The following is a 7,074-nucleotide window of genomic DNA, read 5'->3' on the forward strand; positions in this document are numbered from 1 at the left end:
ACGCGCGCCTGGCCGGGCCGGCCCGGGCAGAGGCTGCCGGAACCAGAGGTGCGCCCTGGGCTCCCTGGGGCTCCGTGTGGGCCCCGTTGCTGCCCCGGGGCTGAGCCCCCTGTGCCTCGGGGCCTTGGCCACAGGGCTGGGCAGGGGCCCAGGAGCCCTGGGGCCTGCCCGGCCTTGCTGCCCCGTGCCGGCTCTCAGGCCTGGCCCGACACCCCCTTGGCCCAAGGCGCTGGGGGCTGCTGGCCCCACGTGGCCGAGCCCGTCGCTCACCTGTCCCCAGCGTCTCCTGAGCCTCCTGCCAGCCAGCGTGCCAGGAACACGGCACTCAGCAGCATGTTCAGGGCTGAGCAGGCGCAGCAGAGCAGCTGCAGGCCAACCCAGGGGCTGGACTCTGGGCCCGTCAGCTGCTGCTCCAGCTCCTCGGGAAGGACAGCGTCCCCCTCGAGACGGCTGGAAGGGTCGAGTCTTCCCGCCAGGATCAGGAGCAGGGAGAGCTGCAGGAGCGTGGGGAAGCCTCAGCCGGCCATGCTGCTGCTGTGGCACCAGCTGCCGCCTCTGCACACGCCGGGCACGTCGCAGCCACACCAGTTCAGCCCGCGCTCTGGCCTTGGTCTCGGGCCCGCCGAGAGTTGCCGGCCGCCGCGCTGGGCCCAGAGGCTGTGATGTCACATAAGCACCCCATCCCTGGGCTTGCAGGGCCTTCTGAGGGCACAGATCCCAGCCTGGGGCCCATGCCCAGCACAGCGCCTGGAGCAGAGCACTGAGTGCCTCTACCAGGCTTGCCTTGAGCACCTGCCCCTGACATGGGTGGCCTATTCCAAAACCTAATCGCTTTTTTGGAGAAAAAGGCCTTCCTAATGTCCAACCAAAAGATCCCTTGGCACACCTTAACACCCTTTGCTTTGCACCTGCTGTCCCGTGTCATTGCCCACCTTGAAGAAGTGTGGCACTGACGTGCCGGCAGCAGCGGAGGCCGTGCCAAGGAGTGCTGCTCAACCTTTAGGACATTCAGAGGGGCTCCTCTCCTCATCTTTCTATCTGTCCATTAAAGGAGAAAGCAGCAGCTCAGGAAAGACCTGCTGGTTCATGTCACACAGAATTGGTACAAGGGGAACGGACAAGAAATAGAGGGGGAAAAGGACTGAGGCTGGAAAGGAGAAGTTGATTTGTTCTAGAAGTGCTTTCCAGGAAGCCCAGCCTGCCCTTTGAAGATGCACTCATAGCAGCACACGAAGGCACTTCTAGGTGGGGGCTGCTGTGGCAGCAGGACAGTCTGCAGGCCCCCTCCAGTCCTAGAGCCCTCAAAGCGGATGAGAATGGCACTGAAAGCAGACAGAACTTAGACAGATCAGTAGTTATGGGCCAAGATGTAGGAATTGTTGCTTAGTGAAGTGTAGGCATGCCTGAATCTACCCAGTAATGGCAGTGATGTTACCAGTGCTTGTGCATCAAATGCTGGAGCAAATGTTGCTGGCACAGGAGGACCCCTGAGCTGGACACAGAACCCAGTGGGAGAGATAGAGCTGCCCAAGTCTGGGGCTGTATGGAGGACATCCCATGTTTGTGGCACTGAGGCAGGAATGGAGCAGGCTGTGGAGCTCTGGGAAACTGGCCCGAATCTAATTTGAGTGGTATGTGAATACATGTGAAGTCCACACCTGCCAGCTCCCTGATCCGAAGGCGAGCCTTACGGATCAATTCCGACACCAGCTCTTGTGGCCTCGTCATTCTTTTGGACCTTTGGTGACTAAGGAACACCCACTCTATAATCAAGAGAGGGTCCCTAGCCCCTTGGTCCTTTTGGGTGTTTTTGGTGTCCTCCCACTGGAAGATCATCCCATGGAGGTGTGGCAATTTCCCGAGAATAATGAATTTGAAGGGCAGGCCCGGCTGGTAACGATGGGCTTGCCTCTCCGAGATGGACTTTTGGATCCTTTCCAACGCAGCCTGTACCTCTTGGGTGAGCGACCTAGGAGAATTGAGCTCCTCTCCCCCTTTCAACAAATTGAAAAGGGGGGCCAGGTCTTCGGTGGGAATGCCTAGCCAAGCCCTCACCCAATTCAGAGACCCACACAGCTGCTGGGCATCAGAAAGCGTTTGAATGGAATTCCGAATTTTAATTTTTTGTGGTGTGATAGTTGTTTTGCTAATTGTAAGACCTAGATACTTCCAGGGTGGCATTCTTTGAATTTTGTCCTGCTGCAACTCGAACCCTGCAGCAACCAATGCACTGATTGTTAGGTCAAGACTGTGAGCAAGTTCGTCATCAGTTGGAGCACAGACGAGGATGTCATCCACGTAATGAAAAATTGTAGCGTTGGTTGCCTTTGCCCTGACTGATGAGAGCAAGGAAGAGACATACCACTGGCATATAACTGGACTGTTCTTCATGCCCTGGGGCAAAACTGTCCAGTGGTAGCGCCTCCTAGGGGCCTCTCGGTTGATGGTAGGAACCGAGAAAGCAAAACGCGGAGCATCGTCGGGGTGTAGGGGAATTTGGAAAAAGCAGTCTTTTATGTCAATTACAGCTAAATTCCAATTTTGGGGAAGCATTGTCGGGGAGGGCATCCCTGGTTGGAGGGGACCCATGTCTTTGATGACGTTGTTAATTTGTCGAAGGTCGTGAAGGAGCCGCCACTTCTCTTTATTAGGTTTCTTTATGACAAACACTGGGGAGTTCCATGGAGACGTGGTCTCCACCAGGTGGCCTCGCTGCAGCTGTTCCTCCACGAGCTCCTCGAGCGCCTTTAATTTCTGTTTTGAAAGCGGCCACTGTTCTACCCAGACAGGTGTGTCAGTCAGCCAATTCAGTTTCTGGGTTGGGCGCTCCTCAGTGACCGCTGCCCCAAAAACCTGGGGAGCCGCTGGTAGGTCAATTCGGGCTCCCCATTGGGCGAGCAGGTCCCTTCCCCACAGGGGCTCTGTGTAATCTAAAACGAATGGACGTACAGACGCTAATTGTCCATCCGGCCCCAAAATTTGCACAATGCTCTTAGATTGTTTCGCCAATTGGATCCCTCCTACACCTCGGATCCGTTCTGCTGCGTCCTGCAACTCCCAATGTGACGGCCAATCCTGTGAGGGAATGACTGTGACATCTGCTCCAGTGTCCAGAAGCCCGTGAACGAGCTTCTGGTCTCCACCTTTCTGTAGGCTGCAGGTGATTCTTGGTTTTTCTTTGCCTAGGGCCTGAGCCCAAGCCACCGATGGGAGGTGTGAGGATGTGGATGTTTTGGGTGGCTCGGAGTCCCAGGGCCCCTCAGGGATAGGAATGGCTTGCGCCACAACTTGGCCCCGAGGCAGAAAGGTGGGAGGGCTGGCACAATACATGGCTACTGCGAATGTTCCCGGGTCTGATGATATGAGACCCGGGATGATGTGAATGTCTTGTGGTGTTGATTTGGAATCTCCAACCGTGACGAACCTACCCTTGGTCCGATGCCAGGTACCTGGGCACTCCGGGCTGACGGAGACGAGGTGGATATTTGAGTCAATAAGATGGAGTGGCTCCGTCAACTGCAACCGAAAGGGGATCGTCCTGGAGGTGGTTGTTAGGACTGGCCGAGGCACCTCCTGAAAAAGATCAGAAATAGGTTCATGAGAAGTTGAGTTTGGTAAAGTTTTAGAGTCTGTGGCAACAGGCAGGTCCTGTTGGAGGTCTCCCTTCCCTCCCCTTTCCCCGCGTGGTGGAATGGTGGCACCTGCCCTATTTTTATCGTGGCGCGGGGAGGAGGCGCGCTTGCAATTTAGTTTTTTGGTTGGTGTTGTGGGGTCCCCTGAGGCCGCTGTTTCTTTTTAAATTTGTAAAACTCCCGCCTCAGGGGACAGTCCGGCATCCAATGCCCGGATTGGTTGCACAGGTGGCATGGTGCATCCGTCCGGGGCTGCAGCTTTGGCGTGGTGGACTGTCGGGACGGGGCAGCAGCAGCAGCTGCGGTGACTTCCTCCAGGTCTGTCGCAGCTACCCTCCGAGCCGGAGCCCTGGGTTGCTTGTCGAGCTCCTCTGCGATGATTGCGACTTTGCGGTCGCAGACGTCTAGCATCTGATCCAGCGTGGGAGGAGGATCTAGCGGCAGACTGAGGATGGCGGCCTTGCAGGATGGATTTGCATTTGTTGCTGCCATCTCAGTGAGGATCCCTCTTTTAGTTGACTCATCATGGACCTGCGTCTCGACCGCCCTGTGGAGGCGCTCAACAAAGCTTAAAAAGGGTTCATTAGGTTCTTGCACAATTTTTACAAATGGTATCAAGGGGGTAGCAGGAGACCGCAAGGTAAGGAAAGCTCGCTCGGCTGCTTTGGCTCCCTCCCTTAAAGCCTCCACTGGGACATACCACGCTTGAGTCTGCCCATCCTCCCATGCCCCTGTCCCACACAAGTGGTTGGTTGATAACACACCCCCCTGCAGATCTGGGGCTGTGGCTTGGTTCTCCCACAGCGAGGGTAAGATGTTACTAATTTCTCTTCGCCAATGTTTCTCCCAAACAAGGAATTCTGTGGGGTTTAAAAGGCAGGAGAACAGCCGCCTTAAATCTGCAGGGGTGACCACTGTTTCAGAGAGTGTGGCTCTCAGAATCCCCCGGAAATATTCACTCTCCCGGGAGAAATCTTTTTGGGCTTTGCACAGCTCCTTTATCGAATGATGTGGGAATGGTGTCCAATGGGGCTGGGTCCTCCCCCCCCCCCCCCCCCGGGATGGTAAGTGACCGGGGCCGCCGAGAGGACTGGCGGCTCCGGGTTCCGGCCCTCAGCCCCCCCACCACCTCCGGACGGAGCGTGGGAATTGGAGCCGAGAGGGGAAGGGGGAGGGGGAGAGCTAAGGATGGGGGCGGAGACGGATGACGACTTTGTCCCCGCCTGGGAGACGTGGCATGGGGGAGGAACCGACGCTGGAGTGGGAGTGCCGCGGGGTGTAGAATCGGGAGGAGGGAGGGGAGGGGCGGAAGGAGGAGCAGTGGGAGGGGAAACCGGATAAAGGAAAGGGTCGTGGCGAGAAAGAAGTGGGTTTTGGGAAGAAGAAGGAATGCCGGCGGGAAGCGCCACGCGGTGTCCGCCATTTCGGGCTCCTTGTGAGCTATCCTGGAAGAGTGGGGTAGACGGCGGGGAAGGAGGAGGGGGGGGGGGAGTATTAAAACGAACTGAACGTTTACAACTGGGAGTGGTCTTAACTGGGTGAGAAGGGGGACGGGGAGAGCCCCGGGAAGTTTGGCCAGAACTTTTCGGGCGGGGGGACTGGGATTCCCGAAAGGGGCCGGAGCGCTGACTTAAGCTCCGCGCGGTGCCATCGCGGGCTGCCGCTTTCAGGTTTCCGCGCTTGGGGGTAGCGGGGGAAGGAACAGAACAAAGGGAACAAGGTGAACTGGGAACAAAACGCAAGTCAGATGGCTGTTTGTTCAGTTTCTTCTGGGACTTTAGAACTTTCCTAATTTGGGAAGCCCAGAAAGCAGTCTGCGAAAGTGAAGAGTTCCCCGCTCTAGTCAATTCTCCTAATTTAGTGCAAACTTGTCCCCAAAAACGCCAATCGTGAATTTGTTCAGGGGAAACCTCTGGGAACTGAGCAGAAAGCCAAATGACTAGTTTTTGAACCTCTTTCTTTTCTATTTTTTCAAAACCCCCCTGAGAAAGGATAACAGAAACAAAGTTAAAGTGTCTTTTTTGAGCTTTGGTAAAATGAGCACCCATAATGAGATGGTAAAAAGCTCAAACCACCAACCCTGGAAAACGCGAGAGAAAGGACCTTTGGAGCAGCCCCCCACCGCCGGACAAAGCCGGCAAGACGCTGGCCAGCTAGGGAAAACGAGAAACCCGGGCGAAACCGGGGAGCCGGACGAAACCGGCACAAGTTAAAGAAGTGGGGGGGGGGGAAAGAAAGGAAGAGAAAAGAACTCACATTCCAGGAAAGGCGACTCCTGCGGAAGGATCGACTCCGGAGTGCACGGAGCTACCGATCCCGGTCCCTGGGGGAGCGCTACCCATGAAAATGGGTCCGCTATCCCACAGGGTAGGTTAACGTCCCATGAGAAACTTTCCGGTAATCCAACGGGTCGAGCCCGACGGCTCCGGGATTTCTCTGCCGTGGGGTCCGCGGTGGTTTCGGACTGCCCCACGTTGGGCGCCACCCTGCAGCGACAGCGGCTGGCCTCTGGGTCTCTGACTCTCCCAGCTAGCTGCGGCCAGCACCGCCGGCAGCACAGAGGGGGAAGGGCACCCTCCTGCTGGAAGACTTCCTGGGGAGAGTGCTTAAGGCAAAATGCCTTCAGAAGAGCGAGAATCCCCGGAGCTATTTGAAGAGGAGCTGGGCTGCGACCCACAGGAGAAAGACCGGACCGCGCCGACAGGGAAAACGGGAGGGTTTATTGAAAGTGCGTCGGGCGCGGACAAAAATGCTTGCCCGGCAGGGCCTTATAAACAGAATACAATGACCAATCTAAATTTTTGAGAGGAGGGAATAACGCGTAACAAACATCTCGGATCTCCAGTGGGAATAAACTGAGGGTTGAACCCTGACCTCTGGTCCAATCACTCAGTGTCCAAGACAGAAGGTTCTGGATGGAAGGGCATGGACACTGAATAACAGACAGGCAGCCAGGGAGGGATTAGGAGAGATAACTCGTAGGGAAAGGGAGTGGAAAAAGTGCAACTGACGGGACAATCAAGAAAAGGGAGAGAGAGAGAGAGCCCGGGCAGAACCATAAACAGGAATGGGGGGTACAGGAATAAACCAACTTAAAACTAATGCACCCCTACATGAAGGCACTCGGTCTGTTCTGCTAGAGGAGAGGAAACTGAGGGGAGACCGCATTGTACGTGTACCTTTTTCTTAAAGTCTGCAGCAACTTGAGGCCAAACTAATTCCACAAACCCATGAGGTGAAGGGGTCTAGTCACTTGACCTTGGCTGGATGCCAGGTGCCAACAAAGACACTCTATCATTCCCTTTTCCAATGGGACAGAGGAGAGAATAAGACGAAGGACAAGCAGCAGGGTGAGATAAGGCAGTTTTATTAGAGAAAGAAAGCAATTAGCAAGAAGCTGTGCGTGCATGAACTAATGAAAAAAAGGTCAATCTTCCCATTG

The 7,074-nt window shown here is 55.8% G+C and overlaps 1 long non-coding RNA gene across 4 annotated transcripts; it reads left to right on the forward strand.

Annotated features, from left to right (window-relative positions):
* The first annotated feature begins 1,903 nt into the window (after positions 1-1,903).
* LOC135303908 (uncharacterized) lies at positions 1,904-4,040 on the forward strand. Of its 4 annotated transcripts, none has more exons than XR_010365324.1 (4): positions 1,904-2,867; positions 2,997-3,307; positions 3,446-3,593; positions 3,951-4,040. It is a non-coding gene; the product is annotated as an uncharacterized LOC135303908 (long non-coding RNA). The 4 variants fall into 4 exon arrangements; XR_010365325.1 differs by having other exon boundaries at positions 2,997-3,160; XR_010365323.1 differs by having other exon boundaries at positions 2,997-3,593.
* The last annotated feature ends 3,034 nt before the right edge of the window (positions 4,041-7,074 follow it).

Source organism: Passer domesticus, chromosome 6 (genome assembly GCF_036417665.1).
Source record: "Passer domesticus isolate bPasDom1 chromosome 6, bPasDom1.hap1, whole genome shotgun sequence".
Classification (NCBI taxonomy): domain Eukaryota; kingdom Metazoa; phylum Chordata; class Aves; order Passeriformes; family Passeridae; genus Passer; species Passer domesticus.